At 36.8% G+C, this 22,966-nt stretch overlaps 2 pseudogenes; both read right to left on the reverse strand.

Moving 5' to 3' along the window:
• Window positions 1–1,965: 1,965 nt before the first annotated feature.
• LOC148873760 (senescence-specific cysteine protease SAG12 pseudogene) lies at window positions 1,966–14,251 on the reverse strand (annotated as a pseudogene).
• A 5,176-nt stretch (window positions 14,252–19,427) lies between these two features.
• On the reverse strand, window positions 19,428–20,312 carry LOC148873761 (senescence-specific cysteine protease SAG12 pseudogene; annotated as a pseudogene).
• Between the last annotated feature and the right edge of the window lie 2,654 nt (window positions 20,313–22,966).

Genomic DNA, 22,966 nt, shown 5'->3' on the forward strand with positions numbered 1-22,966 from the left:
CGTTCGAACAATTCGAATGGTTCAAATGGTGAATCAGCCGATTCAATAGTTTGCTGATCAAAATCAATGGTATTGAGAAAAAAAACAATTTTAAAGAAAAAACGGAACCAATCAAATAACTGATTATCGGTTTTTCTGGTCCAACCGTCCGATCTGGTCCGATTTTAAAAATCATGATTGAAAGTAGTTTTACATTCCCCTGTAAAAGCGCCACTTGAATATAGTAATGGAATTCACGACTAGCGTGTATGGCGACTGAAACTGGTTGCTTTGCTACAGCTTTCAATACTGCATTTTCATCGTTTGATGGGACATCCACATATCCATTGATACTTGCTGCATGACAAAGAGTACCAAAATCCAAGAATGCCCAACAAATACCAGCTCTTGCTCAGATAGAGAAATTTGTTGACCTTTCTTGAGTTGTCACGCCATTGCTTGAAATAATCGATAACTATATGTTGATGAATAAAAGGAGAACAAAAGGCTAACCAATTGAGGATGTTCAATCCCATTGGTGAATATCCTTTATATATATAGCTGCATGTGCAATTCCCCAAGTGACATACAATTATGTTAATTTCCTTATCATGCAGGGGGTGTTTGACTTAACATCTAAAGGTTCCATAAACTTTTGGGTAAATTATTAATTAGGTAAGTTAGTTATTTGGGTAAGCTTTTTCTGTGAAACACTTATCCTGGTAAATTGTTTATCCATGTTCTTTTATTTCTCATTTAAATAAGGTAATGACCATTTTAACCATAAAATTCTATTATTAAAAGGGGCATTTTTGTCCCATTCAAGTATTGGCAACTTTCCCCTAGGTGGGAAAGTTATTTATCCACCAAGGAACTAGGTATCGAAAAATAAATTTTCCCTAATCCTCACATAAATCTAAAAAAAGAACATGGGATTCTTGGTCAATGAGAACCAAAATCCCATTGACCAACTTACCCCCTATCTAAATCCGAAAAAAGAATGTCCCTAAAAGATTTAGCAGTGTAAGAGTGGTAGTAATACAATCAAAATTTGGGAGGCTGTGCTTAATTTTATCTTGCACTCAAAAGGATGCAACCATGACAAAACGCCATAACCTTTATCAATTTTTGCTGGACCATATATATATAAAACTGGTTGGTCGTGTCTCGATTATGGAGTATAATTAAGTTGGTAAGGAGCGGCCTGCGGAGATTACTCATTTGATGATGGATGATCCCACACAGAAGTCCCATTCTCAAGTGGTAAATGAGACTTAATGTTGTGTTTTCTTGGCTTTTGCAGTCAATTAACGCCTACTGCTGCATATAAAATTTTGATTTCTACCTTTTTAGCTAGCACTCGCACATATATAATCCCCCACCTGTATGCATCCCAATTTCTCTCGGTGCTTTCATTCTAGCCTTTAAGAAAGAAAGAGCCCTTCTCAGATATCCACCCTTTCGCATCAAGGAGCAGTTAGAAGACATTTGTTCGTTCATAAATTTCAAGAGACACCATTCCTAAGCTCTGGGATTGCTGCTACAAAATTTAGTGCATTGGTAGATTTTCATTCTTAACTTGTTAGTTAATTTTCGTATTAGTCTCCTCTTAAAAATGATTTAGTTAGATTTCGGATCGATTGAGATTGGAGTTATAGACCTATGAAAGCTTTCTTTTTAACTTTATGTAATCTCAAAATTAGAGGCAGAGATGTGGGATTTAGGATAAATTAATACCTAATTCCGGATAACATCATCTACAAACTAATAGATGATAGTAGATGATGAAGACATCACACACAAATGGTCGAAAGTGATATCAAATACGTACACCTTGTATAGGTAAAGATTCAGTACTAGTATAGATAATTTAAGTTACACGATCAATGACAAAGTGATAATATATTCATTGACCAACTCCGAGCGATATCAATTATCACCATGCATGCATGTATTTATTAGCTAGTATAGCTGATAGATGTTTAATTAGGCGGTAGGATAAGAGGCTTTCATGGCAATGCCACAAAGGCCACCATTTGAGGCAGCAACATCTCGTTGGATTCGCATATATCCCTTATCTCCCCACTGAGTGCCCCACGAATTCTTGAGTAGCCAGTACTTCATGCCCTCTTCACTTGTACCATAACCAACCACTGTAACAGCATGGTTTAAATCAGTTCCACATTTCCCTGTAAAAACACCAGTTGAGTAGAAGAGGAAGTCGTTGGAACTAGCGTCTATGGCGACAGAAACTGGTTGCATTGCTACTGCCTTCAATAACGCATTCTCATCATTTGATGGGACGTCCACATATCCACTGATACTTGCTGCATGGGATGCTGATTTCTCTGTGTCGCACATTCCCTGCACTCCTCTGTAAGGGTAGTTTTCTTCGCTGTTAATTCCCCCAGTTTGTTGGATATACTGGAATGCAGTATCCATCCAACCACCATTACAGCCATAATTTTCAGTGTTGCAGTCAACCAGCTGTTGCTCAGAAAGGGAAATTCGTTGGCCTTTCTTGATTTGGATAATTCCTTCTATTGCTGCCACTGCCGAGAATGCCCAACAACATCCTATATATATTGAATTGATTGCTTTGTTAGTGAATTGTACGTATTGTAATGCTTTGAACCCTAGTTGCACTTGCACCCCAAATTATATATATACTCGGTAGAAAAGAAAAAAAAAAAATATTGCCACTTACCACAACGGCCTTGGTCTTTGATGGGGGTAACAGCTCCTTTTTCTCTCCAGTCTAGACTTGGCGGAACATCAGTCACATTTTCGTAACTGAAACTGCGGCCATGGGGAAATTTTGATGATGGCCTTTGTTGTGCAAAATTTATGTAGCCATTACGGTAATGCTTTAACTCTTCATCGGTCCGGTCAGCAAATACATTTATGCTTTGCTTGTATGGTCTATCACCAGCCAAGTTGAACGAATCTATGCGCTCGGCGTTGTTCTTGAATATGTTGAAGCGTTTCTCCTTCTCTACATTGTCTTGGTATACAACTCCATGGCGAGCCATCCATTGCTCAAACCTCTCCAACATAGATGCTTGCTGGAGAGTGCGGGCATTGGCTTGAGAAGTAGAAACCCCTAAAATGATGATCAATAGCGAGGCCATGGCACAGGTGATGAGTTGACAGCTGACCATTGTCGTCTGAAACAACTGATAATTAACTAGTTATATGATGATGAATAAGAGGAGAACAAATTAAAGGCTAAGCAATTGAGGATCGATGTCCAATTCCTTTTGTGGTTTTCATTTATATAGATCGATCGAGCTGCATTTGCATGCACTTCCCCCCAAGTAGAACAATACAAACTATGTTAATTTCCTTGCCGTGCAGGGGGTGTGGCAAGAATTACATGCGCAAATTGGGGAATCATATTTTCTTGCACTTTGGAAACGGAACCGTGACAAAAAGCAACTTAATTTACTTACTCTTATACTTGCATTCGGTCTGTCACAAGTGTCCTTTTACATGTGTAGGACATACATCATATAAAACAGATGTGACTGACAAACTATTAGAATAAAAGTAAGTATTCAGACTTCATAAAGTTATATGATGATTGAGATGGTCTAGAGTTGGAGATTAAGGTTGTGTTTAATGTTTCCACTTTCTTCTTTAATCATTTTCGTTTGATCAATACAAATTGGCATATTTGATGCTATTTATAATTGACCAATTTAAAAATAGAACTTGTTGACCCATTTGTTCCTCCAGGTTGTAGGTCAATGGTTCAACAATCCGAGTTGAACAGGTTGATGACCCGTGATATCGTCACAAATATAAGTTAAGAAAACTACACATTGAGACTAATGCCGAAGAGGTTCCTTGGCTTCTGCACCCAATTAATTGGAGAGTCCAACTTGAACCCTAACATTCACTAAGAACTTTCCTCATGTCATATGACAGAGTGGCATCCATTACATGCGCAAATTAGGGAACATAATTTCTAGCACTCAGGGGACGCAATCATGATCAATGTTACTCTTTCCTGGACCACAAACTGTTCAATGTTTAATGAGTTGGAAACTATTTTTTTCTAGTCTTGTACTTCCATTCACTCTCTCACAAGTGTCCATTTACACGTATATAAACACCCGTATACATGTAATTGATAAGTGATCGATGAGGGGTGATCTAACCGTTCGGTCACGAAGAGCCATGTGGCTATCCCAAACCATTTAATGACACATCAGCACCATATGGAGGCAGGTCGCACCCACCAAGTCTGCCCAAGCTGACCAGCTCCACCTACGTCTCGACTGATGGAAGACCGGCAGGTCACTCCACAGGAGAGTGGAGCACATCACCTCGGGAGAATGAGTTGGTGACTTTGGATGACAACTTCACCTCCCTGACCCGGGTAGACAAAGACTTGAGTAGCCGGCCGACTTCTGGGTTACCGATAAACATGACACATTATCCTTATGCGATTAGTATGCCTATCGGTTCCGAAACAAATGACGGCATGTCATCCATGCCTTCTCAAGGTACTCGTGATTCATTGCATTTTATCTCTCTAGCTCTCAGAATCTCCCTTCGCTTTCTTGTTCATTAAACTCGGCTAACATAAGCATCGGAGTGCCTAGCTGAAGTCAAAACCCCCAGGTACTCTGATATCTTTCTTCCTGCATACCGGTCTGTCAACCTCAATACCACTCGTTTGAGTTGTCCTCCAGTAGGGCAGTTAGGTTATTCGATCACCATTAATTGACACCATTTGTGGGAACCTAAACAAAAAATCCAGTTTAACCTCTCACCACATTAGTCATAAACTCAGCATGTCATCCCCAAAGAACAGCCAAAACAAAGGAACCTCCATTGGTGGGCAAACGCAGGTAGTCAAGCCCTCAGTGGTTCCTGATAACTCTATATTTTGATGCCTTAACGAGCATCATTTTAGGGTTACTTAGGCTTTAGAATAGTCAAAATGTGCCCTTTTCCCAGTTAAATTCAATATTGTGACCTTTGAGTGTTCCTGTGCAAATCCTATAAAAACTGGGAAATTTATAGAGGATTTCTACAAATTTTTATTTATTTCTTTTGTTGATTCCAGTGTTCTTTAATTTGTAAATTTTAATTATTGCCTTGTTCATTTCAGAACATTTAATTTCAGCATTAATCAATTTTATGTTCTTATTTTCGGCAAATCCCAGATCTATTTTGCTTTTATCTGTCCAGATTTATTTTGCTTTTATCTGGTGTTCTGAAGTGGTTAACGACATGCTTCCGAACGCACCAGTTTCTACCGATGTGGATCATCAATAGTTGCAGGAGTTGATGCAATACGTCCGACGCATGGACCTACGCATGTAGTCCATGAAGCAGCATTTTGCCGTTCTCGGGCCAATGTAGCTCAGGTTCCTTTGCAAACGCAACCACCGCCCAAGAAGTAGAACGTCAACAAGTCAGTAACCCCACTGGATGACAAATGTTAACTTCCCGACGTCTTAAAGAACCCCGCTAGGACTTGGACTTCCAAAGCATGAGACACCACTTACGTCCCTAATGAGGAAATTAGTAGGGCAACCACCTCGGTTAGGTTGGACAACATGGCATCGACGTCGGGGTCCAAGCAGAATAGGTGTAGGAGAAACCCAAGGCATAAGCCCATCAAGAGCCAACTTGGTCCAGAGGTGGAGGACTGTTAGACAAGCCCACCTAAAGGCCAAGAAGTTAGCTTGTCAAACACCTCGATTGCTCCTCAATTCACTCGAGCTTTGCCCATTTCAACCAAGATCCTTGCCAAGCCCCGACCTAATAACTTCAAGGCCCTGAACCTAGAGAGTTAGGACTAAATGACTAACCCGGTCGACCACGTCAATAGATTCTAGGCTATGATCCAACTGCATGAAGAAAATGAGGCAAGACAGTGCCTCGCCTGTAGAGGGATCTTTTCAATGTCCAACCAATCATAGTCTAGAAATACAGTCTAAGGTCTTGAATGGGGGTTTTCTGTATTGTTAGCAGATGGAACTAAAAGTACTTTCATGGAATGTGAGGGGTCTGAGGTCAGGTAGGAGAAAGTTGGTGATTTGCAATTTGCTAAGAAGGTTGGAGTCGGATGCGGTGTTTTTTTAAGAAAGGATGTAGTAGATGCATGTAAGACATTTCCAATTAAGGGGTATCCATCTCAGTTCGATTCAAGTAATATTTTTTGAAATTTTTATTTTTAATTCAATGTCATTTTTAAAACAACCAATGAGATGTACTTTCCCAGAACCTAAATAATCTCTTCTTCTAAAATTTCACCTAAACTATATCCCCACTATCCCCCACTTTCTCCAAAATTATCTAAAATTCCTATTTATCTTCTAAATTATCTCTAATTCCTATTTATCCTCTCCCCTACTTTTTATCTATATCTCTCTAAAGAAAGTTTGGATTAAAAAAATTAATAATTATTTAAATATTCTAAAAAAATTAAATATTAACTTTAAAATATTTATTAAAAACACAAAAAATAACTATATTTTTACAAAATATATTGAAATTAATAATAATTTAATATTTTTGCATAATATTGTAAGTAACTAATTTCACATATGTGAAGTAATAATTCGAGAAAATAATTTTCAAAAAATTAATATTTATTAATAATTATTTTAAACTATTAATCTGTGTTTATTATATAATTATATATACTAAAATTAATATTTATTGTATTTTGGTAATTATTTATTATTTTTATGATAAATTATAAATATATAAATTATTTGTAATTCATATTTATCCTCTCCCCCACTTTTCTTCTATTTCTAAAGAAAGTTTGGATTAACAAATTTAAGAATTATCTAAATATTCTAACAAAATTATTTAAAAACTATAAATATTTATTAAATGCACAAAAAAATAATTTTATATTTTTAAAAAATATATAACGAAATTATGTACTAACAATTTAAATTCTGTTTTCTTCAGATCATCAATTGAAATGTTTATTCAAATATTAAAAATTTAACGTTAAAATATAAAATCTTATTTTAATATTTTAAGAAATAAACATCCTAAATAGCATAATATTAGAAATATATAAATAATTATATAACAAAATATGTAGTAATATGTAATAGCTTTAAATAAATAAAATTCAAATAACAAAAAATTGTTAAATATTTTACATACTATTTAAATATTTAAATAACTAAATATATAACAGAACTATATTTTAAATAGTTAAAAAAACGAAAATTTATAATAATTTTAAAAATTTTCTTACAAGTAGAAAATATCTATAACATAATATTGAAATTAATAATACTTTAATATATTGAAAAATTAATAATGAAATTATGTATTAATAGTATGAATTATAATTTTATGGATTATTGAATCAAGTATATAACAAAAAATTTTAAAAATTTTACATATTACTTAAATATTTAAATAACTAAATATTTAACATAACTAGATTTTAAATAGTTAAAATAACAATATTATATAATAATTTAAAAATTTCTTAAATGAAGAAAAATAATTATAACATAATATTGAAATTAACAATAATTTAATAACATGCAAAATTAATAATGAAATTATGTAATTATAGTATAAATTATAATTTTATGGATTACTAAATTCAATAAATCATGAATATTTTAAAGTTTAAATATTTTACATACTATTTAAGTAATTAAAATACTAAATATTTTAAAACACAAAATATTTAACATAACTAGATTTTAAATTAGTTAAAATAAAGAAGTTATGTAGTGACTTTAAAAAACTTGGAAAAGTAGAAAAATAATTATATCATAACATTGAAATTAAAATTAACTTAGTATTTTACAAAATTAATAATGAAATAAATTTAGTAATAATTTAATAATTTTATATTATGATGTAAATTACTAATTTCACTTATAGCAATTAAGATTTTGAGAAAATAACTTTCATAAAAATTAATATTTATTAATAACCATTTTAAACCCTTAATATATATATTTGTTATACAATTATATATATTAATATTAATATTTATTGTATTTCAGTAATTATTTATTGTTTTTTGATAAATGTATTTATTATATTTTTGTTATAACTTATTGATTAATATTTATTAGAGATTAAACTGTTATTTGATATTATACTATTTATTGATTAATTTAATATACTTTTAGTATGTATTGTAGTTTTGTAATTATTGTATTTTTCATTATCAATATATTTTCAATTATTGTACATTTTTTCTATAAATCTTTAATAATTATTGGAGATTAAAATATATTTAAATATGAGAGATGAGTCTATTAATTTAGCTAAAATTATGAGCATTCATAAGTTGGTTCACTTCGATTGTAGGCTGTTTAGACAACCAAATTGACCTGGTTAGGATGGGGAGTTGGTCATATAAAACTAACTGATCATTTGTGAAAACCGACCAACTCAAATGTATCAATTTTGGTTAATTTTTTGGTTTGGTTAGTTGGTTCAAAATATTTAAGCTTAAAAGTTAAATTTAAATTTAAAAAATTATGGTGAAATTAGGGAAAATATATTTGAAAATTAAATTTATGATATAAATCATTTTAGAATAAGAAATATGGGAAATTTCCCACTTTTCCATGTTAAAAATTATATTTAAAATGTAAAATATTAAGATATATCAATTGTTATGTCCTCCGATTTTGGCTGATTTACAAAGGGCCAAAGCGATAACAATATTAAGAAAATGCAGAAAGTAGTAGACAATTGCAGAGAATGTCGAAAATTGCAGAAATTTTCAGAAAATAGCAAAACATAGCAGAAAATACTGAAAATTGCAAAAAATAACAGAGAATTGTAGAAAATTCAGGAAAATAGTAGAAAATAGCAGAAAGATTTAGAAAGATAGCAGAAATTACAGAAAATATCAGGAAATAACAGAAAATGCAGAAAATACAAAAAAATGCAGAAAAATACCACAAAATAGCAGAAAATTTCAGAAATTACAGAAACTTGCAAAAAATGCAGAAAATACCAAAAAACTGTAGAAAATTACAAAAAAAATAGCATAAATTGCTGTAAATTCCAGTGAATTGCAGAAATGCAGGAAATACATGAAAATTACCGAAAAATAGCAGAAAAAACTAGGAAGTTGCAGAAAGTAGCAGAAATTTTGAGAAATAACAGAAAGTTACAGAAAATAGAAGAAATTAGCAGAAAATTACCAAAAAATTGCAGAAAATGCAAGAAAAATACATAAAATTGCAGAGAAATAGCAAAAAATACCAGAAATTTACAGAAAATGCAGAAAACACCATAAAATTGTAGACAAATAGCAGAAAATAGCAGAGAATACCAGAATATTGAAAAAATTATGTAGACAAATAGCAGAAAATGCCGAAAATACCAGAAAATGCATATAAGTAGAAATTATAAAAAAAGTGTATAACTTTTGCAGAAAAAAATCAGAAAAAACGTATAACTTCTGACATTTTGAACAAAATCTTGAAAAAAAAACATGCAAACATACAATTTAGGTGTATGACAAAGAGAAAAAAAATACATATGTCATATTGTAAGTGTATGAGAAATAAGAGAACTAATACAAAAATAACATTCATTATGTTTAGCCATGAGCAAATTTAAGTACATACTTTGACCATGCCTATAGATGCTATATATTAGAGTATGACATGGAACAATACTTTGTTCATGCCTACAAAAGTTTGTTGCTAATTCAAGGATGCTCCTCTAGATGGAATAATAATTTGTTGCTTCAAGGAAATTGAAACATATGCTTAATCATTTTAGCTAAATATCACATGAACTTCTAGGCATACAAAATTCCAGATGGGTGAACTCTGCTTTCAACCAAGAGATTACTGATTTGAGTTTTCGTTCTGTAAATACTGAGATGGTCATCAGATCCTACATTCCCGATATCTTTAGCACCAAGTTCAGAAAAGCTTTGCCTTATTATGATCAGTAACCTTGAACATTTATATATTTGCTACTAAAACCAAGTAAGCAATGTGGAACAGGGACACAAAGACAAGTTTTAGACAAAAAATATCCATTTTTGTCAACCAACTTACTTATTTTTCTATTTTACAAAAGCAAGTAATTAACTTGTTCCTTACTTATAAACAAAATAAATAAAATATTATGGCTTGTGCATGGTTTACCCCAATTTGTAATTTTCCTTCATTATGAATCAAGGCCAACTAGTACCACACAAGCAGGAAGCTGAATCAGGAAACTATGGGTTGGTCTAGTAGATTGGTGAAAATGTTCATTTCGTTAAATAATACTTTCTGAATTAGTGACAATATACTAGCAGAAACTCATGCCTTGCTATTTGTAACAGAAGAAAAAAAAAAAAAAGAAGGAAAGTAATTGACTTTATTTAATTAAAAAGAACATAGAGATTTTGAGGAAATATTTGGAATGTTGATTTTAGAAGCTAGATTGGGCATGATCAAGTCTTATCATGTCTGTGTTGGGTTAAAGATATAAACCATAAGTATTAGAGTAGTTAAAAAGCTGAAGTTGTTGAAGTGTGGCATTTCTGGTGTATAATGTTAATGTTATTTTAATCAAAAGATTGAGCTTGGAAGATTAGACACTTTGTGAATTGTGATTAAGGGTCATTGATGACAACTAGGGACTTTTCATAGCTACTTAGACACAAGACCTCTAACATAGTTTGGGGGCATATAACTTTCCATGTGTTCCAACCTGGGGTAAGCTACTTAGGTGTCCCACCCTCCTAGAATGGAGAGTGATAGGTTCAAAAATCAGCTAACTAGAATATGATTCCAAGTGAATGTTTCTAGTATCAAATATTTAATTTGGATGACACAGAGAAGTTCTATCAATATTCTTTAAAGTTCTGAAGGTAATTCTTTATAAATGAAGTCATGTTTAAACTCAAACAGTTTGCTGAAACTTTGCTGTTCTATCCAATATTCTTTATTCATTGGAGACCATCCCATGGTGTTGATTGAAAACTTCTTTACCAAACCATATTATAATGAATAGAGCGGCGGATTTGAGGCTATAAAGTATAACAATACAACTGTTATGAGCATGGACTTGTGCAGCATAGTAGAAGATGTGACATCCATTGCTCCAATTTAATTAACAATCAGTCAATGCCGTGGACCTTAATTTAAATTTACAGAACTGATGTGGGGTTCAGTGCTAGATATTAGATAAGATTGTCATAAAATAGTGACCATGTTCAATGGGCATGGGCAAATGGTAGCCTTGGAATCTAAGTTTAGACAAGTCATCGTCAATCTTGAACAAAATAAAAAAAATGAACTTATCAAGAATGGACGCTCACGTCAACCCAACTTAATTAAAACCATCACCTCTAGATGAGATATAACGAGAAGATAAGCGGCCTTAGATATTTGATAAAAGAACAAACTGAAGACATACTTGCTGGGTTGATTTGCATTAGTCTAGACTGTAAATCTGCGGTGTTTAATAAATGAAGCTCCATTACAAGCAACAAGTTAAGGGAGATACATGGAAACAACCCGAGCACTCTAACTCTCGCCTTTTGCAGAATGATACAGCTTGGCCACTGAATGTGAGCATCCAATTCAGCATCCAAGTCATCTGCCACGTGAGAGCCGCCAGATCGCATACCATCAATTGGCACCGTCTGTGAGAATACATGGAAAAAAGCTAAGTTCTCATTTTTAAGCATCTTACACTAATATCCATGTCTTCATCAAGCAGCCGACCCTCCAACAACAACAATAATCAAATCACTAAGGGACATGAGCAGCTCGGAATGATCCCATAAGTACCTTCAATGATTATCGGAAATGTGCCTTTAACCCCACCAGGCGTCCCACCCACTCTAGACCCAACCAAGACACCATCTCATGTGAATGCGCCTCCTCTTGCAGATGAGACCTCCGTGGCTCCCACTGGAGCCGACGCGCATTAGTTCTATGACCTGGTGTAATGTATCTACGGAATGAGCAATCAGATGAGAGCCTGTGAGGACAAGTTTGCCACCCTAATAGGGGGCAACAATAGACACAACAACCGCAGATTCAACAACAACAACAACATTAGAACCAGCGAGAACCGTGTGTCTAACCGGTTGGGTTCCCAGATAGATTCCCAACAAAGTGTCTAACCGAGTTCCTAACATCTTATTGGGTTTCTAGTCAGATTCCCACAACATCTGCTTTGGTTCCCAGTCAAATTCCCAACCAGGTCTGCGATCGGGTTCCTAACCAAAACCTTAACCAACCCCTAGTAGAGAACTGGGTGCCAGACCAAAATCAGAATCAGCACCCAGTAGAAAGTTGAGCTACTACTCCCATAGGTACTGAAGCCGCCAGTTCCTCCAAAGAATCCAAAAGAAGGCGTCGTAGACGTAGGAATGGAGACAGGGCAGGGATTACATTACCCATCCCCGACCTCGACCCCCAAATCATCCTCCATCCCCATCGGGGAAAGGAATTCTCCTCTATCCTTGACCCTGATAGGGATGAATTCCCTATCAAAGACCCGGATCCTCAATTACACAAAGACTGAGACTGAGAAAAAGCGAGAGACAGAGAGAGAGAGAGAGAGTGAGGACCTTTGCAAGTTGCGATCAACGACGATAGATGAAGGGAGATTGAAGAACTAGGGTTTTAGCTTTTAGTTCTTTCTTTTTCGAGTCTTTCTCTGTCCTATGACCTCTATAATGTGGTAGTCGACGACCAAAGATGTCTGACGTCCAACGAGTGACGACAATTGGCGACAATAGACAAAGAAAGAAGAAGAACTAGGATTCTTTGAGACTCTTTCTTTGTCCTCTCACCTCTGTCTATGGAGTGGTAGTCAAGACTCAAGAAGTCTTGAGAGTTTTTTAGAATAGTTTTTGTCTTTTAAGTTTTATTTTTTAATTTTTTTACTTTTTATGTTTTTGAGTTTTTAAAATTTATTAATAAAATAAATGAATACTATATATATATATATGAATTGGGGCTGGGCGGGGCAGGGATAGCTTTGTCGGGTTGGGGAGCTCGGGTACTCGTCAAGGACGAGAAAAATTGCCACCCTACGCAGATGCACTCACCGCATCTCAAAGAAAAGTCATCTCACTCTATCTGTGAGCGTGATGGACAAGAAATAAGAAAGCAAAGCAACCAGCCAAGAAGACACCTTATCTGGGTGGCCTATATCTTGCACCTCATCACTAGACCCTGAGATACTTATGGCCCCACGACCAAAGAACTTCAGGGCACCCAGCCCTGAATCCTACAATGGAACGATAGACTCGATAGACCATGCTAATAATTTCCAAGCCCTAATGCAACTACACAGGGCCAACGATGCAAGCCTATTTATTACCTTCCCAAAAACCCTCTGGGATACAGTTCGGCTATGGTATTCAGGATTGGTCCCTGACTCCATAAGAAGTTGGGATTAGCTCGCCAATCTATTTACCATTCACTTCACCACCAATAAAAGGCACCCTAAGTCTATGACCTGCCTATTAAATAGCATTTAGAGGCCTAATGAGACACTCTGTGAATACATTAGGAGGTTCAACTTAGAGCATCTCCAAATCCCTAACATTGACATGGTTGTACAACTCATCGTGGCAACAAACGGTGTCTGTCACCCCGACTTACGCTAGGAAATTGAATTGAAGCCTCCAACTTCTATGGAGAAATTCCTCACTGAGTCCTCCTTGGGCCGACCTCAGTTAGGTCCAAGCCATGATAATACTACACATCCTGGGGGAGGAGCACACCTCTCCCCATCTGAAAAGCTACATGAGGATCGTTAAGGCAGTTGTGCATAGAGATGTTGATGTTCAGGATGAATTGACGTATGTCAAAAGGGTATGGACCAACAGGACGTTCTTCTTGGCCCACCTGAAAAAGAGACGCGACAGGATCCATATAGATTTGATAAATGCTCATAGGGTCGCAGCCTCCCTCAAGGTTGACGGCATTCAAAGCAAATGTCGTTGACCTCGTCTCAGCACTGGCCTTTGTTCTGCAAAATTTATGTACCCATAATGGTAGTGCTTTAACTCTTCAACAGTTCATTGAGGAAATACATTTATGCTTTACTTGTAGGGTCTATCTTCGGCCTAGTTGAAAGAATCTATGAGCTCTGCATTGTCCTTGTATATGTTGAAACGCTTTCCCTTCTCTACATTGTCGTTGCCCTGGTATATATATACAACTCCATAGCAAGTCATCCATTGTTCAAACTTCTCCAACATAGAAGCATGTTAGAGAGTACGAGCACCAGCTTGAGAAGCAAAAGCTCCTAAAATGATCAATAGAGAGGCCATGCAGATGAGTTGTCATGCCATTGTCTGAAATGACATATGTACAGAGCTGCATGTGCAATTCCTTTGGTGGCTTCCTTTATACAGAGCAGCATGTGCAATTCCCCAAGTAGCATACAACTATGTTCCTTGCCGTGTAGGGGTGTTTGACTAGACATTTTTAATTAAGAAATTTAGTGGTGTGAGAGTGGTAATAATACTTCAATATTTGGGAGGCTGTGCTTAATTTTATCTTGCACTCAAAAGGACGCAACGCCACAACCTTTATCAATTTTTGCTGGATCATATCTATCTATCTATCTATATATATACATGGGTTGGTCATGTCTCGATTATGGAGTATAAATAAGTTGATAAGGAGCGGCCTCATTGGATGATTGATGATCCCACACAGAAGTCCTATTAATAAAGTGCAAAATGAGACTTAATGTTTTGTTTTCTTAGCTTTTGCACTCAATTAGCGCCAACTGCTGCATATATAATTTTGGTTCTACCTTGTCTTAGTTAAAGTTTAAGAGAAGAATGTTCTTCAAAGAATAGGTAGAATTTCACTATGATGAATAACTGTACATGGCTGAATATTTATACAAAATAATAAAGAATAAATTACAATCAATTACAATAATAGAAACAGAGTAATAAGAAAAGGTATTCAGTAGGAAACTTGCTTAGAAGAGAGTTTCCTTTATGCTCTGATTGATCTATCTTTGGTAAGAGTATTCTGTGTTGTAGCTGGTCCTTTGGTTGGAAGACTGGAGCCTTCTTTTGTAGGAGATCTATGGCTCTCTTTGGTAAGAGTGCTGAAGCTCTCTTTAGTAGGAAGGCTAGAGCTTTCTTTGCTAAGAGTGGAAGAGCTAGGGCTGGCTGACCGAGGGTTGGTCAGCTTCTCAATATGTCCCCTCAAGCAAAAGTGGGTTGGAAGCACTTGAAGCTTGGACCTAAGCCATTCAAACCGTTGAGAAGGAAGTGGCTTAGTGAAAATATCGGCAAGTTGATCTTGTGTGAAAAGGAACCGCACGATTATACACTTCTTAACGATAAGATCCTGAAGGAAATGGAAATTAACTTCAATATGTTTAGTACGGGCACGGAAAATGGGAAAAGCTGCAAGATATGTGGCCCTAATATTATCACAGTGGAGAACCGATGGAGATCTAAGTTTGACCCCAAGTCAGAGAGAAGAGAATTGAGCCACAAGAATTCAGTGGTGGCATTGGCTAGACCATGGAATTCAGCCTTAGTGCTAGAGTGAGCAATAGTTAGCTACTTCTTGGCACTCTGTGAGATCAAATGAGAACCAAGAAAGATACCATGGTCTCTAGTAGATCGTCTGTCGTCAGGGAAACTAGCCCAGTCAGCATTTGAGTAAGCAATCAATGTCTCTGATGCACGACCCAAGAAAAATAAACTAGTGTCAATGGAACCCTTCAGATATAGTAGAATACGTTTAACTGTAGTCCAGTGCTCAGTAGTAGGAGCATGCAAAAATTGATACTTTATTGACTACAAAAGCAACATTCAGTTGAGTAAGAGTGATGTACTGGAATGCACCCACTATGCTCCGATACTGAGTGGGACCAGGGAGTAACTCGCCATCAAACCAAGAGAGATGAGAAGAGGTGACCAATAGACTGGAAACCGGTTTGGCTGCAGCAAGATTAGTCTTCAACAAGAGGTCCAATATGTACTTTTGCTAAGAGAGAAACGCACCTGAGGCATCATAGTGAGACACAATGCTAAGAAAATAGTGCAACGATGTCAAATCCTTGAGGGAAAAAGTTTGAGACAAACTGCTAATAAGCTGAGACACATGCAGAGAAGAAGAGCCAGTAACAATGAGATCATCAATGTAAACAAGAATATAAATTATAATCTCATCTTGACTATAGATAAACAAGAAGGATCACATTGAGAGCTATGAAAGCCAATATCATATAGTTTATTACTTAATCGAGAAAATCAGGCCCGGGGAGCCTGTTTGAGACCATAGAGGGCTTTATGAAGCTTGTAGACATGATCAGGACAATTACTATCCTCAAATCCTTTTAGTCGGCACATATAGATCATCTTAGTAGTAAAACCATTGAGGAAGGCATTACGGACGTCTAACTGGCGGATATCCCATCCATGGGAAACTACTAGCGAAAGAACAACATGCACAGTTGTCGGTTAGACAACGGGGCTGAAGGTCTCAATGAAGTCAACTCTCAGGACTTGAATGAAACCTTGCGCGACAAGACGGGCCTTGTAATGTTCAATCGAGCCATTTGGGTGCCGTTTGATTTTGAAGACCCACTTGGACACAACGACGTTCATCGAGGAATCATAGGGAACCAACTCCCAAGTTCCATTCTGGAGTAGTGCCTGAAATTCGGCAGTCGTAGCAGAACACCAATGAGGGGACTTAGCAGCCATTTCGTAAGAAGATGGCTCCTCTTCTTGAGCAGTAACATCATGGACTAGAGCAAGAGGAAGAGAGTGGCGAGTAGATGTCAAAGCTTGAGCCGATCTGGATGCCATTAACCTAGTTGTCATAGTATGAGTACGGACAAGGGGCTCCACGGCATGGGTTCTGTCATGCTACTGCTGAATAGGTTTGGTGCGCCGAATTGGTAAGAGATCATCGGTGATGGAAGCTTCCTATTCTGGTTTAGGGGAATAAGTGGCAGATTCCTCATTAGTGACAAATGTAGATGGTGAGTGATCAGGAGATGCCTCAGGAACAGAATCAGTAGAAGCTGGACACGTGTAAGCATTAATAAAACCCAAAGAGGGGAGAGTAACCCCAGTAGGAGCAGCAAGGTTGGGAGATGGCGATGACTGTACCATTCTAGGAAAGGAATGTTCATAAAAAACAACATGGTGAGCATTGATCTCTTTGCCGGTAGCAGGGTTGTAACAACGATACCCTTTGTGATTGTTGCGGTAGCCAATAAAGATACAAGGAGCAAAGCAAAAATCCATCTTGTGAAAATTTTAAGGCCAAAGTAGAGGAAAACATTTACAGCCAAATACTTTCAATATAGAATAATCAGGAGGTTTGCCAAATAACTTCTCATGAGGAGAGAGATTACCAAGACCTAGAGTAGGTAGTTTGTTGATAAGAAAGACTACATTTTCAGCAGCATCGGCTCAGAACGACTGAGGGAGAGAAAAGGATGCTAATAGAGATAAGGTGGACTCAATAATGTGCCGATGTCTGCATTCAACATTGCAGTTCTGTTCATGCCTGTGGGGACAACTAAGATGGTGACTAATACCAGCACTGTCAAGATAACGGGAGAGAGAGCGAAATTCACCACCCCAATCACTCTGAAACATCTTGATTTTTGTAGAGAAATGATTCTCAACATGATTTTTGAATTTAATAAACATATTAAATACATATGATTTTCTCTCAATAGGAAAAATCCATGAAAATTTTGAATATGCATCCATAAATAGAAGATAATACCATAAACTTTTATTGGATAAAGTTGGGGTAGGTCCCCATACATCAGAAAATACTAACTCAAGAGGGGAAGAAAAATCTGTATTTGAAGACGGTAAACTTAAACGGTGGGCATTGCCCATCTGACAAACTTCATACACAAAATGATGATTAAAACAACCAGAATAAGGTAAACCAAATTTAGAAATAATGTTTTTCACAACTCTTAAGGAGGCATGACCAAGACGTTGATGCCATTTTGACAAGGAGGTTTTCTCTCCAACACAAGCTTCCATGTTTTCTATCCTCTATTAAACTGCTCTAGGAAACTGATAGTCCATCTCTACTAGTAACTCTGAGTAAAATTCTCTTAGTATGGTCCTTCAAGACAAAGAAATCCAGATGAAATTCAAAAATCTAACCAAGTAAACCAAATAATCCCCAAAACCCCAATATGACCCTTTTTCATGACCCTAGAAATTGACGTAAGGGCCAGTATGACAATTTTAAAGTAACATTTTCAGCTATTGAGATGTAAGATTTGAATCTGATATGAACAAATTTGAAAATGACACCATTGCACGTAAAAAAAAAACAAAGGAAATTTTGGGAACCTCAGATTGATTAAATAGTCCCCTGAATATTTTCTGAAAAAGCATGTTAGCTAGATTGAGTTGTCTCAGACCTGCTTCAGCCCTTCCTCTCTATAAATAAGATGGGTTTTAAGCTAGAGACTTTTGAAGAAAAAACAAGAACCTAGAATCCCCACCCGTATACCCAACCATTTCAGCCAAGAACTTCAGAAAGAGTTTCAGTCTCAGATTAACACCCACTAAAAGTCTCAGACCTGCTTCAGCCCTTCCTCTCTATAAATAAGATGGGTTTTAAGCTAGAGACATTTGAAGAAAAAACAAGAACCTAGATCCCCACCCGAATAAGCCATTTCAGCCAAGAACTTCAGAAAGAGTTTCAATCTCAGACTAGAACCCACTAAACAACCCAATTTCTCTCAGTGTTTTCATCCTAGCCTTCAAGAAAGGCAGAGCCCTTACCCAGCTCAGATATCCACCCTTGCGCATCATGAAGCAATCACAAGACCTTTGTTCGTCCAAAAATCACAAGAGACACCATTCCTAGTTAAGCTCTACTAGGATTGCTTCTATAAAGTTTAGTCAAGTCTACATCAAATGCATACATTTCTTAACCAGCATTGGTAGATTTTCATTCTTGTTATTTAATTTTCGCATTAGTCTCCTTAATTTAAAAGATGATTTTGTTTGATTTCGGATAGATTGAGATTGTAGTTATAGACCTCTGAAAGCTTTCCTAATTCCCAATAACATCATCTACATCCTAGTAGATGATCAAGACTTCACACACAAATGGTTGAGAGTGATAACAACAATCATATATATCAAATACACCTATATTCGCAATAACATCATCTAGAAATTAACTAGTAGATGATGAAGACATCACACACAAATGGTGGAAAGTGAAAACAACAATCATATATATATCAAATACGTACACCTTGTATAGGTAAACATTCAGTACTAGTATAGATAATTTAAGTTACACGATCAATGACAAATAATTAGCACTTAATACTTGCCTAATACGGAACATTCAAAACGACAACCCACTCAATGACAAAGTTATGACATATTCATTGACCAACTCCGAGCGGTATCAACTATCACCATGGATGCATGTATTTATTAGCTAGTTTAGCTGATAGATGTTTAATTAGGCGGTAGGATAAGAGGCTTTCATGGCAATGCCACAGAGGCCACCGTTTGAGGCAGCAACATCTCGTTGGGTTTGCATACATCCATTATCTCCCGACTGAGTGCCCCACGAATTCTTCAGTAGCCAATACTTCATCCCATCTTCAGTTGGGTTCGCTACTGCCTTCAATAACGCATTGTCATCATTTGATGGGACGTCCACATATCCACTGATACTTGCTGCATGGGATGCTGATTTCTCTGTGTCGCACATTCCCTGCACTCCTCTGTAAGGGTAGTTTTCTTCGCTGTTAATGCCTCCAGTTTGTTGGATATATTGGAATGCATTATCCATAAAACCACCGTCACAGCCATTATTTTCAGTGTTGCAGTCTACCAGCTGTTGCGCAGATAGAGAAATTTGTTGGCCTTTCTTGATTTGGATAATCCCTTCTATTGCTGCCACTGCCGAGAATGCCCAACAACATCCTATATATATTGAATTGATTGCTTTGTTAGTGAATTGTACGTATTGTAATGCTTTGAACCCTAGTTGCACTCGCACCCCAAATTATATATATACTTGGTAGAAAAGAAAAAAAAAAAAAAATACCACTTACCACAACGGCCTTGGTCTTTGATGGGGGTAACAGCTCCTTTTTCTCTCCAGTCTAGACTTGGCGGAACATCAGTCACATTTTCGTAACTGAAACTGCGGCCATGGCGAAACTGCGGCCATGGAATAATAATTTGTTGCTTCAAGGAAATAGAAACATATGCTTAATCATTTTAGCTAAATATCACATGAACTTCTAGGCATACAAAATTCCAGATGGGTGAACTCTGCTTTCAACCAAGAGATTACTGATTTGAGTTTTAGTTCTGTAAATACTGAGATGGTCATCAGATCCTACATTCCCGATATCTTTAGCACCAAGTTCAAAAAAGCTTTGCCTTATTATGATCGGTAACCTTGAACATTTATATATTTGCTACTAAAACCAAGTAAGCAATGTGGAACAGGGACACAAAGACAAGTTTTAGACAAAAAATATCCATTTTTGTCAACCAACTTACTTATTTTTCTATTTTACAAAAGCAAGTAATTAACTTGTTCCTTAATTATAAACAAAATAAATAAAATATTATGGCTTGTGCATGGTTTACCCCAATTTGTAATTTTCCTTCATTATGAATCAAGGCCAACTAGTACCATACAAGCAGGAAGCTGAATCAGGAAACTATGGGTTGGTCTAGTAGATTGGTGAAAATGTTCATTTCGTTAAATTAATGGCCCATATACCTTGATAATATTAATGGTTAATATTATGGATTTAAAATGGGCTTCAAATGGGCTTTATAGATAATTAATTGATTGGATCAATTTATCCTTGCATGTGATGTATGGATGTGTGATGTGCTACGTACATGGGCCATAAGTACTTGGTCCACGTACAATCGACAGTGGATCTTATGTACACCATGGCTGAATGCACATCATTGCCATGGTGTCCCTTTTGGTCATTGGATGACCTCCCTCAATAGTGGGCCCCACACCTCATGGAGATGTTACATGCAGAGCCCTATCCGATTTAGGCCCACCAAAATCTGACTTTATAAAAGTCAGTGGGAGCCACTTTGGTTTGACCTAGATCAAACTAGGGCGTAATTAAGTGTTCCCTCCAACTAATATGAGTGAATGTGATAGGGAGATTCATATGATGAACTCTCTAAAAGCCTTCCGTCATTAGCATGAGGATGGGTCCTTCAACCCTAGCCGATTTAGGCCCACCAAAATCTGATTTTATAAAAGTCTGTGGGAGCCACTTTGGTTTGACCTAGATCAAATTAGGGCGTAATTAACTGTTCCCTCCAACTAATATGAGTGCATGTGATAGGGAGATTCATATGATGAACTCTCTAAAAGCCTTCCGTCATTAGCATGAGGATGGGTCCTTCAGTAATGAGGAAACGCACCAGAAAATGGGCTATCCATTTGCTATTGGGCTTGTCTGAGTGTTTCATAAGATGATAGAGGCGTCATAGACTGATGTGGGAGGGGCTTCACCAGAAAATGGGAACTCTCTCATGGTACCTTGGCATTCATGAATATGATGGGTAAGCATTCATTGGACAGAAATGTTTACCTAAAAATGGCTTTGAACCTTGTCTGACAAAGGCCAAAGGGAAAACTCATATGATGAGTGGATATGATCCTTCACAGAAAGGTGGTGGGGTTATGCAGCTGAAACAGTAGGCTCCATGCACCCTGTGTGATTTCTCACATTTCCAGAGACAACCCGCAGTCTCCATCACTGAGAAAGGAGGGAAATCTCAGAGATGAATAAATGAAAATGGAACGTAGATTAAAATCCATATCTATGTAATGAACATGAATCAAATTAGGTTGTGGACTGATGTTTGCTCTTTTATCAAAAAATGGCAAACGGACAAGTTGTAAAGTTGCTTGATGACAACAAGTTGAAGGGCCCAAACTATACCGACTGGTACAGGAACCTTATGCTGGTCGTAACTTCTAAAACGTTAGATAAAGTGGCAAAGAATCCTGCCCCAGAGCATCCGGGTGATAGGGCTTCTGAGGCCCGAAGGAGAGACTATTAGGAATGGGAGGAGAAAAACTACCTAGCCCGGTGTTACATCATTGCCTCCTTGGACAACCCAATACAGAGGCAGTTCGATCAGATCGAACTTGCCAAGGACATATTGGACAGTCTCAGGACGATGTATGAAGAGCATAATCGTTCTACTCGACAAAAGGTCTTGAAACAGTTCATAACCGCACAAATGTCCAAGGGCCAACAAGTTCACGACCATTGTCTTCGGATGATGGGAGACATCAACGAACTAGAGGCTCTTAGATCTAGGCTGGACCTTGTGACCTAGATAGATGTTATCCTTAATTCTTTGCCCCCTTCCTTTAATCCGTTCATCATGAATTATAACATGAACAAGCTGAATGTCAGCCTGCAAGAGCTCAGCAATATGTTGCAAAGAGCTGAAGAATTGATTAAAAAGGATGAGCCTGTAGCTATGCTTGTTGAAGCCAGCAAGACAGACAAGAGAAAGAGGAAGGCAAAGAAGCCTCAGAAGAAAGTCACTAAGGGCAAGAAGCAGAAGAAAGACAAAGCATCGGATGCCTTCACTTCTACAAGAAGACCGGCCACTGGAAAAGGAACTGTCCTACCTACCTGGAATCCAAGAAAGGTAATTTTGAAACTTGTGTTATAGAAACCAATCTATTGGTAGCTTCTGCGTCCTAGTGTATTGACTCCGGGGCTTCAACTCATGCGTGTAACTCACTGTAGGGGTTCAAGGTAAGCAGAAGGCTAAGTGAAGGAGAAGTCACACTCTACTTGGGGACTAATGCAACCATTGCACGGCCATAGGAACCATGTAGTTACTTTTTAGAGAAGGAACAATTGTACTGAAAGATTGTCTTTATGTACAAAATTTAAGGAGAAATTTGATTTCTGTCTCAAAACAGTGTGCAGATAGTTATTCTATCTTCTTTAGTAATACGATTACTATTAAAAGAAA

This window comes from Nelumbo lutea, chromosome 1 (genome assembly GCF_056320005.1).
Source record: "Nelumbo lutea isolate HS-2025 chromosome 1, American lotus-T2T, whole genome shotgun sequence".
Taxonomy (NCBI): domain Eukaryota; kingdom Viridiplantae; phylum Streptophyta; class Magnoliopsida; order Proteales; family Nelumbonaceae; genus Nelumbo; species Nelumbo lutea.